The sequence below is a fragment of the Saccostrea cucullata genome, unplaced genomic scaffold (genome assembly GCF_032062105.1).
Source record: "Saccostrea cucullata isolate Sc308-1 unplaced genomic scaffold, CSIRO_AGI_Scuc_v1 ctg1905, whole genome shotgun sequence".
In the NCBI taxonomy this organism is placed as follows: domain Eukaryota; kingdom Metazoa; phylum Mollusca; class Bivalvia; order Ostreida; family Ostreidae; genus Saccostrea; species Saccostrea cuccullata.
In genome coordinates, this window is record NW_026937695.1 from 49,270 (window position 1) to 61,275 (window position 12,006).

Below are 12,006 nucleotides of genomic sequence, written 5' to 3' on the forward strand. Positions count from 1 at the left end.
CATTTTCATTAATATGGGAAAATAACGACATTGTTCCTTTTTAAAATTTTCCCAATTTGAACGCATTTCGCGTCAATTTTCCCAATTCTACGGACCCTGGACCCAGTTTAAAAATGGTAGGAAAACCCCTGACTTTCAGATCTATGATCATCAAACTTTGTCAGTTGATGCAACTTAGGTTTTCGAAGAATGTCGACCAAAAAGTAGGTCACTGTGACCTACTTTTGACATTTTATGGCTATATTTCAGTATCTTGGGTACTTTTTGGCTTAGAATCATCAAACTTTGTCAGTTGATGCAACTTGGGTTTTCGAAACCTGTCGACCAAAAAACAGGTCACTGTGACCTAGTTTTGAATTTTATGGCTATATTTAAAATATCCCGGGTACTTATTGGCCTAGAATTGTCAAACGTTGTCAGTTGAGGCATCTTGGGTTTTCGGAGAATGTCGACCAAAAAGTAGGTCACAATGACCTACTTTTGAGTACTTATTGGCTTAGAATCATCAAACATTGTCAGTTGATGCATCTTGGGTCCTCGGAAAATGTTGACCTAAAAGTAGGTCATGGTGACCTACTTTTGACATTTTATAGCTATATTTAAGTATTTTAGGTACTTTTTGGCTTAGAACTATCAAAACTTTGTCATTTGATGCAACTTGGTTATTCGAAGAATGTCGACCAAAAAGTAGGTCACTGTGACCTAGTTTTGACATTTTATCGCTATATCTTAGGTACTTTTTGGCTAAGAATTATCAAACGTTGTCAGTTGAGGCATATTGGGTTTTCAGAGAATGTCGACCAAAAAGTAGGTCACAATGACCTACTTTTAATTATCTCAGATACTTATTGGCTTAAAATCATCAAACATTGTCAGTTGATGCATTTGGGTCCTCAGAAAATGTTGACCAAAAAGTAAGTCACGGTGACTTACTTTTGACATTTTATGGCTTTATTTAAATATCTCTGGTACTAATTGGCTTAGAATCATCAAACTCTGATAGTTGATGCACCTTTGGTCCACGGGGAATGCCAACCATAAGAAGGTCACAGTGACGTACTTTAATATGTGAGGTACTTATTCAATAGAACCATCAACCTTTGTCAATTAATGCATCTTGAGTCCTCAGAAAGTTTCAAATCAAAAAGTAGGTCACCACGTCCTACTTATGGTATTTTATAGCTATACTGAAATATCTTCAGTCCTAACAGGCAAAGAATCATCAAACTTTGTCAGTTCATGCATCTTAGAATACTTAGAGTAAGAGACTTCAAATAGAAGTGATAGATTGTACAATTAATCAGAAGAGCGATTCAAGGCCCTTGGGCCTCTTGTTTAATCATAATTCAACCGCCTAAATGTTTTTATCGTAGCACCTGGATTTTGAAATTATATATATGCTATAGGCCACACCAATAAAAATTTTTGGTCGTCGGACCTGCGCGCTCGTATTTAAACAAAACTATACAAATAATATTGATTTAAAATCCCCGCTCAATGGTAATTCTGTGCTGTTTTCTGCTCCATTTCCGCTCTATTTATCGTACTTTTAATCTACTTACTCTGCAAATCAGAAAAAATATAATTCTCTGCTCAATTTTTTTTCACGCCCTGCCTAAAAATTTTGCCTACAATAAAGTAATAATATTATACAATTATAGCCTTTTGATGAGGTCAATCCCTCGATATATAGACCTTAGAGAAAGCATATCGACCGAGCACGAAGTGCGAGGTCGATATGCTTTCTCTAAGGTCTATATATCGAGGGATTGTACCAAATCAAAAGGCTACAATTGTTTTATTTTTTAATATTTAATAAGAAATGTCTTAAAATCCTTCTTTATAATACTCAGTACCTTTTCATACAAGGCATTGTTATGTCATTGCCTTATGACATCACAGTAATGAAAACCAGCCGCAGTATCTGTTTTTAGAAACATCCAGTCTATAAAGACTATTGCGACGTCAGCGCTATTGTTGCTTCACAGAATAACGTTTCCAATTTTAGAAACAGCAGGTTTATAAATTTTTAAAATAAAAACATCCAGTCTCTGTTAACACTTTTTATACTCGATCATGTGATCCAGTTTGAGCCAATCAGATAGTTGGAAAAATAAAGAAAAATAATAATATTATTTAACCGCCAGCCCGCTCATACTTTTTTCATCAAATGTCCGACGAACAAGAAATTAAATTGGTGTGGCCATAGAATAAATTCTAATTATACGTGTAAATGTAATAATCTTAATTAAACAGATTAATTATCTCTTTAAAAATAGGTTTTTAAATGTATGAAAAATAGTGTATGCTGTGTTATACAGTGTACGCTCTGTTAAGAGTTTACAGATTTCATTGTGTACTAACGAATTTTAAGTGAGGAAGGATATGGAGATAACGAACAGTATTCAATCTCATAGTCTATAAAACAATACAAAATTAAAGCAGAGCAAACACGGACCCCCGAAGCATCAGAGGTGGGATCAGGTGCCATGGAGGAGTGAGCATCCCCTGCTGACCAGTCACACCCGCCGTGTGCTCCTTGTCATGATCAGGAAATAACGGAAAAAATCCGTCGTCAATTCAGTGTATAACTAATGGACTAACAATTGGTACAGTAAAACTTGTTTAGTACGAACACGGATATAGCGAATTCACGGATATAGCGAAGTTTTTCTGGGTCCCCGGCAAAATTCTTAACAAATCTTTGTAAAATTTTACAGTTATAACGAACTCTGATATAACGAATTACGGATATAGCGAACTGATTTTGAGTCCCGTTGAGGTTAAATATAATGAAATTTACATCTTTTATTACGAACTTTCAAAGATTATATAAAAATTGATAAATTGGACTAACTTTACTTCCTTTAAGCATTTGTATATAAAATTCAATTCATAAGAAAACCTTAGTTATTGAAGATATGTTTTGTAATATTTGCTTCCGTAACATATTTGGTAGTAATACTTGAAGGAAAACATGCATACGTGCAAATTCACTATGATGGTTATACGAATTCGTTATACGGATATAACGAATTACGGATATAGAGAATAAAATTCACAGGTCCCCAGGACTTCGCTATAACCGAGTTTTACTGTATGAAAAACGTCAGTCAGCATTTGACTCAATGATAAATTGTATTTGCTGACAAGGTCATTGTATCGACCATAGAACTTATGAAATGATGACTTTAAAGGAGACTGCTGATATTCTTGTTTCATCAACTTGCTTGTCAATAATTTACCTCCTTTTAGAAATTGTTTATACGTAGAGCGTGCTCTTGCGTATCAAATCAACTGAGATATATATACTCCGTATGCAGGTGATGAAGGTATATTGCTGCATAAGTAAGGGAAGTTGACGATAGAAAAGTTAAAGTCATCACGTTTATCATATAGCTTGGTTGTTAGATTACCATTAGTGTCTTTTTCAAGTAAAATATCCAAGTATGAAGCAGAAGTGTTGGACTCTGTGGTATCTTTTATCTCAAGCTCACCAGGATATATCGAATCGACGTAGGAATGGAAATTATCATTATTAATTTACAATACGTTGTCGATATATCTAAATGTCGAGTTGAAGGCCACTGTGAGCAAGTGTTTTCTTCTTTTCACGCATAAGATTTTGCATAAATTCTGCTTCATATGAATATAAAAATAAGTCTGCTAATAACGGAGTGCAATTTGTACCCATGGGAATTCCAATAGATTCTTGGAATACCTGATCTCCAAAAACCACATAGATATTGTCAATCAGAAACTCAAGCATCTTCTTGATGTCAACTTCAGAGTACTTATGTGTGCAATCAGAATCTGTTTTAACAAAATATTTTTTCAAATGACCAATGACAAGGTAAGTGAATTTACAAGTTCCATTTTTATTGAAGAAGCAGCTGTTAATGATACCAAAAAGCCTGGATTTTAATTTGTCGTGGGGTATTGTTGTGTATAAAGTTGAAAAGTCATACGTTTTTAAGCTGTTGATTTTTGTAAAGTCTTGTGATTTCAAATTGTCCAAAAGTTCTTTAGAATTTTTAAATGTAAAATAATTTCAAATATAACTCGTTAGTTGAAAAAAACCCTGCCAAATAATTTAATTAAGAATCTATGCTTATATTTTGTAAGTCTCTAGCACAAAATAAGAGATTTTTTACGTGTCAGTTATTCATTAGTTAACACTATGGCAAGCCCTTTTGTTATTTATTCGGAAAATAAAATTTGTCTTAAAATTTCAGAGATATCTCTCATTTTAGAGAGATATCTCTTAAAAAATAGAGATATCTCTCAAATTAAAGAGAAATCTATCATTTTTAAGAGATATCTCTATGACAAAGAGATATCTCTTAAATTTAGAGAGATATCTCTTATACTTAGAGAGATATCTCTTTTTATTAGATAGATATCTCTTCCACTTGAAAAGATATCTCTTTCTCCTTGAAAGATATCACTTTTGCAAAAAGAGATATCTCTTTCACCTAGAGAGATATATCTTTTACTTTTGGAGATATCTTTCCAAGTTAAAGAGATATCTCTTAAAGTAAAAGAGATATCTCTATTAGTTTATCTTAAGAGATATCTCTTAACGTGAAAGAGATATCTTTCAAAAGTGTCTATCAGAGATATCTCTCAAGCAAAAAGAGATATCTCTTTGTTGCAAAGAGATATCTCTCTTCATTATTTTTATTTAAATTCCATAGACGCCCCGCCTTCTCATTCAAATAACACAATGACCTACATAGCTGTAATGGCTAAGTCGGGATTTTTCATAGATTATAAATAAACCTTTAAACTGATTTACTTTTGACCATTTGTACAGATAGTCAGAACAAAAAAATTTTAAAAATGGAATTTGATACATAATACTAGCTAGTACATTAAAACCTTCCCAAATGTGAAAATGATACTGTTCCTGTATTTCAAGAGATCTTACACGAATAATTGAGAATACAATTTTTCATTTTTAGTTTGAGTCACGATTAAAATATCAAGACTTTTATTCGTAATTATTACTTCTTAGCTTAACATTTGAGATTTTCAGTTTGAGGAAATTCTGTAAGAATTGATACATTTTTTCTTGAGGTCTTAAAATTACTGTATACAGGGAAATTTTCGCCCCCGTTTTATTTTCGCCCCTTTCGCCCTACCCTCATTTGGGCGAATTTAAAACGGGGCGAATTCAAAGAATACAGCATAATTTCTTAAATAAAACTATGAGTGGGCGAATTTAAAATGGGGCAAAATTGTTTGCATGTGTGAAAGGGCGAAAATTACACGGGGCGAAAATAACCCTGTATACAGTTTTTTTCCCCTATATAACTAAGCAAATTTACTCTTGATTTCTCAAACTCTTGATCTCTCGAAACCCTTGATCCCTCGAAGTCAAAATGCAGTCCCGCTATGCATTTTCTATTGAAATTTACCCTCGATACCTCGAAGTGGCAATGTGTATACAAGTTACGTAATTAGCAACTTTACCTGGACATTTAATGGCCCCAGGCAAAAGACGCGGGTCTCGTGAAACGGGATGTTTATTCACGTGACACTTATACTGCAGTGATAATTGATTTATAATTAATCTTATGTTGCCTATATGCTATTTAAATAATTATCATCGACTGTATTATGATACTTTAGATATGCAGTGTCACTGAAAAATTTTAATTGCAGATTACAAGACGAAACACTTCATAAATTTAGTTTTTATTTCGAGTCAGTGTCAAAGTTTAATGAAGTATGAAAATCCAGAAACAGCTTCAGTGTCAATATGAAGACTATTGTTGGACAAATACTTACAGAACTTTATTCAATGCACGTGTATGGAAAAAATCACAGTGCTATGTACCATGCTGTGCTGTAAAATGTCGTTTTCATATAACGAATGCGTAGTTTGATGTCCGTATTATAAAGAATAAAAAAAAATAAACATAAAATGACGATGTACATTTTTAGCTTTACTCAGATTAATAAATACTCATCTAAAATACGAAATCATATCGCTGTTTTATAAAAATCACGTGTGAAAACTTAGCACTGCATGAAAATCACTACATGTATATCCAGTAAGACTAATTTTAAAACCTGCCAAACAAACCCGGAAAATTCCGGACTCTTGAAAACTCGAACTCTTGATCTCTCGAGGTTTTTCCTCGGTCCCGCAGACTTCGAGATATCGAGAGTTACCTGTATATAGATTAGACCATCTTTTAAAAAAATTGTTTGGTTGACCGACTAAGTGTGACTCAAAACTTTTTTGCATTCCAGGACATATGATATTTTTAGCCGGGCGTATTGCTCAAAGAGCAATTGCCAGCTTATTTACAGCTTAATTGCCTGCCAGCTTATTTACAGCTTAATTGCCTGTTCAAGGCAGGAAGTCCACCCCATAGTCGCCAAGTTAAAGTTACGTGTAAGAATATAGGCTTACTCTCAACCGCTTTTGATATAACACAAACACTAAATAAAGCAATTTTTTTAACAAAAATAAAACGATCGAAGTTTAATCTATACAAATAAACATCAGTAGTAATGGTTGAAAACTTCAGTCCTAAGTCAAATACCATAGTTCATTTGTGTAAGATTTTTTGATGGTCAGTGTTATCGTAGTCTAGCTTGCTACAAACAGGAGAGGGAACCATCTGTTTACATTCGACAGTGCCAGGTTAACTCTGATCCTGATTAATTTTGACCGTGGTATTTTGACCCTAAAACTAATAGTCTAATCATTTTTAGCTCACCTGAGCCGAAGGCTCAAGTGAGCTTTTCTGAACACATTTTGTCCGTCGTCCGTCCGTCGGTCTGTCTGTCTGTCCGTCTGTAAACTTTTCACATTTTCGACTTCTTCTCAAGAACCACTGGGCCAATTTTGACCAAACTTGGTACAAAGCATCCTTGGGTAAAGGGGAATTTAAATTGTTAAAATAAAGGGCCAAGTCTCCTCACAATTGACAAAGGGAGATAATGAAGAAAAGACAAAAATAGGGTGGGGTCATTAAAAAATCTTCTTCTCAAGAACCACTGGGCAAGAAAAGCTGAAACTTATGTGGAAGCATCCTGGGGTAGTGTAAATTGTAAATTATTCAAATCATGACCCCCAGGGGAAGGGCAGGGCCACAAGGAGGAATCAAAGTTTTACATAGAAATATATAGGAAACATCTTTAAAAATCTTCTTCTCAAGAATAACAAAGCCATAATTGATCATATTCATATGGAAGCCTCCTCAGGTAGTGTAGATTCAAATTTGTTCAAATCATGACCCCCGGGGGTAGGGCATGGCCACAATGGCCAATCAAAAAGTTTTACATTGACATATATAGGAAAATTCTTTAAAAATCATCTTATCAAGCATAGCAAAGCCATGATTGGTCATGGGGCTACTTTTGGATTTAAACTGTTCAACAATAAAGGAATTTCTACTTTTTCCTAGCCACAGTGCTCAGGTGAGTGATGTGGCCCATAGGCCTCTTGTTCTATTTTGTTTGCACCCTTACAGAAATTTCTGATAAGTGACTTGTAAGTGATTTATTCTTTTACATATAAGTTGTTAACAGTTTATTCTGGACTTACACTTCACTGATACATTTAACTTATAATTAAGTGACTAATATGTTACTCATTAGGATTTTATATGCAAATGAGCTGCTTGACCTATAAGTGACTTATAAGCCAGTATTAGCCACTTATGCTTTATGCAAGTATAGTCACTTATAAGTGACTATAAGTGACTTATAAGTCAAGCATTAACCCTTCATACTTTATCAAGTATTAGTCACTTATAAGTGACTATAAGTGACTTATAAGTGAAGTACAACACTACCTGTAAGCTCTTAATTTAGAACAGAACTTCCAACCATGCAGGAGTTGCATGATATGTTCAAAGCTATTTTTTTTACATATACACATGTATCTGCACTTTAGATGAAATAATCAAGTAAAAATTTCATGGAAAAAAATCACTTTCATATAACATTTCTTTGATGATGCAAACTTAACATATTAATTCAGTTTACAAACAAAAATGTTGAACAAAAAGGCAACAAGATTTAATGACCTTGAGGCTTCTTCAAATTTATGAAATCTGAAAGCAACTGAGTCAATTGATTCAAAATTTCAGGCAAAGGAAGTTAAAATAGAGAGATGATGTAAATAGAACCTACTTGTTGTACCTGATGTGAAGGCATACTCAAAATAAATCTAAAATCTCCAACATCCTTTCACAAACACAAACTTGGTTTCAAATTCTTGTTGCTGATCTCTGCAGAGACAAACTTTCTGATTGGCTACCTTGAATACCCATAATGCTCCTTGAGAGAAGTCTAGTATAGGGTAAACATTCTAAGTCCACACTTATACTTCGCTCATACCATACTGATCTTCACTTATAAGTGAGGTATAAGTGAAATATTCTCTGATATGTAGCTCATCTTTACTTATAAGTGAAGTATTAATGAAATCCGTTCCTCACTTATACTCACTTTGACTTATAGTACACCTATAAGTAAATTTCAAAATTTATAAGTGACTTATAAGTTGCTAATAAGTGGATTATAAAACACTTATAAGTTTCTATTAGTTTTTTCTGTAAGGGTGCATTCAATAAAAAAGTGACTTTTTAGCACACTAGTGTCAAGTAAATCATGATGGTTTGCATTGTCTCTCTTTATATTTCCGGTAAAATGAAGACGGGCACTTGGTGCTCATCAATAATGTTCCTTAGCAAATCATGTTTTAATTTTTTTTAAAAAACACTGGAATCAAAGAAGGGCAAATGACATATAATTCAATGAACAAACATATATCATAATTTAATGAATCTCATTCGATACTGCGGGAATAATTTCATGTTGATTTTGAGTTTTCCAGATGCATTAGGCCTATTTGTATGTAAAGGCATTCAAGATGCTCAAATATTGATCTGGAATTTCACCTCCGATGATTTTAATTTTTACGGACATGCTCAATTCGTAAAAAATTAACACATAATAATTTAAATCACCTTATATCAGCTAAAACTCGTAAAAATTTACAGCAGTAAAAATAACCCGTTATAGGGTATTCACAAACTCATTTGTGATACCAATTGCTTTACATTTATTTCCATGCCCATTCATGATCGATAAGTAATTGCCTCGATTTTCTTTTTGACATCGGGTTGGATGCTATCTGATTTCTAGAACTTTCAATAAAGAGTGAGACTGGATATAAATGGAAAGGATTTGAACATTTTGTTTTTAATCAATGACCAGAGCTTATCTCTTATTTAACACTCATTTGAAGTTTTGATTGAATAATTTGCATTATTAAATTAAATGACATTTTATGAAATAGATTACCGCTTGCTTGTCATCAGTTTTATTATAAAATGCCAGTAACTTTAGATCCGCAAACCGGAACCATCACTTTACTCTATTTTATGCTTTTTAGGCTGTTAACCGAAAATGAAAGTAGATTTTAATTAAATTATGATAATAACTATGCAAGTGAAATCTGAATATAGTTTACGGACATAACCTAATGCCTAGTGTTTTCCTACAGGCTTAAGTAAGAACGCTTGTGCAGCCGTTTCGGAGTTTATTGGCAAAATTTGTTAATTTATAAGTATTCATGAGAATCTATTCACATTTGAGATGCTAATTCGTATTGCTGTAAATTCCACGCCTTACTGAAAGTCCTAGGATGAAAGAGAATTCTGAATTAACCTCCAAAGTTGGTCAAAATAGCATTTAGTCCATTGAAGCACTAATTTTTGCATGATTTTTGGCATAGAAGTCCTTTAGGGCAGGCCTGCCCCTAAATTAAAGGAAATTTTGATTTAGGGAATAATTTAAAACAAGATTTTTAGGGGCACCCCTGCAAATGTTTAAGTCAATTTTTTATGTCCCATTGCCATTACCCAGACATCATTGGTATTTAGGACCTTCATACAAAGGATGTATCTGTAAATACTGAGGTAGGGTCATATGAACATACAGTTGACTGAGACTAAAGATAGATTAAAGTAATTTAATATTTATTAATCAAATCTGAAATGAGGCCATTTTGTTTTGCTATTGTTTTGTTTTGTTGCTTTGTTTACTTCTGGTCAGTAGTGCCCCCTAGGGGTAAGCCCCAGTCCTAATTTTGGTTTCCAGGGTTGCAAAAGCGCCCCCTGGAAAAACAAGTTGCACCAGCCAATCAAAATCTTGTTTTTCGCATCCTTAAACCAATCAAATTAACGCTGGACTGTCTTTTAAATTCTGACCAATGAAATTGCAGTATTTTCTTAAGATTAGGAAAGACCTACCATTTTAGCGTCACTTTCAAAAAATTTTTCGGTGCACACAGACCTCGTCAAAATTTTCCAGCCATTTGTTGCGTATTTTTTATACCACCCCTCCCGCCCAACTTTATGAGAGAAAGTGATTGAGTGAAAGTGATATGAGTGGTTAGTGTAGTGGAGATTTATCACATGATTTATATTTATAGATATTCAGTGTTCTGCAGTTTATTATGTTCATTATCGCTTATTATGTAATCTGCAGTTTCTATGTGTATTATTGGTTATTATGTAACACTGAAACATATTGATGTTTTACTAAAATAAATCATGTGTTCACCCAAACCATGGTCTTAGTCCTGCTTCTAAGTTGAAGATATAGAGATTAATGCTATACATGAGAAACAAGAATCTACATGCCTGTGGCTTAAAGTCAGTGACTGGAATGGATTAAGCTTTTTCTAAAGACTGAAACCAATTTGGCAGTAGGTCAATGCATATATTTTATAACTAGTCTAAGATTAAGTTTCCTTTAATTTTATACAAATTTAATGTAAAAAAAAATATTTTTGCATTATATGTGGAAACTTTTTGTTTTGTTGATGTACGTGTCAGAATGTCAAAGAAGAAATTCCTAGCATTTGATAAGATTTTCATTTAAACTCATTTACTGGAAGTTGTGATGTTTATTAGTTTTCCATGAATAGTTTATCAAGTGGCAGATATGTCAACTCAGTGGGGTCCAAAATAAAATCTGTATTTACTGAAACAAGAGTGTGTGACTGGACACGGGGAAATAACAGGATTTATAGGAATTTTGTGAATTTGACATGAAAATTAAATAAGGGGGCGTTTCAGAACAAGTCAGTAACAGGTCACCGTTTCTGTTAGGCTGACCGTAGGGTAGTGAGACGATCACATTCCACCAAGACTTTGTCATTTTGTCCTGTAAACAAAATGGCCACTGACAGAGAATGTCTTGACGCTTTAAAAAGCATTTAAAGAAGTTTACTAGCTAGGTTTTGTTGAAAGACAATCTAGATAAATAGTAATGAAAATATTTAAGGTAATTCCACCCTCCTGTGATGTCATAGGTTTTTGCAAAAACTAGCTGTTATTAAATTAAATTCATACCCCGATAGCACAATATATTTTGAAAGAATGGTTTTCCATAGATGTAATGACAAATATTGTTAAGTAAAAGAATTTAAAAAATGCATATTTCCTTTACTTAATAAAATTATTCATTCTTTAAAAAATGTTGACAAGGGCAATAACTCCTGCACAGGTAGCTTCATTCAGCATTTTCTTTATCGTACTTCTAATGTTAAATAGTTTCCCTGATATTCACAATTCAAAGCAAGTATTTAGGAACTTTCAGCATCATAATTATGCATTTGACTCAGTTTTTAGAAAATATTTATGATACATTTGCTGTTTACAAAAAAATGTACAATTTTTCATGTTGACAAATGCTTCTGATTATTTACATCTCCCATCTTAAATAATATGGAGACCTATACATTTTTGGAAATAATTGGCAAATTTAAACTATATTAAATGAAAATAAATTTAATTTTTGTACTTTTAACCATTAAAATTGTAAGGGTGGAAATACCTTAAAAGGGCAAATTTTTGTATACTTAAAACATGGTACATGTATCTTGTGTTTGTAAAAAATGTAGTTCACTATAACATAAATAATGTCTAGATACTGTAGATCACTTAATTTTCGCAAGATAGTCATTGACTC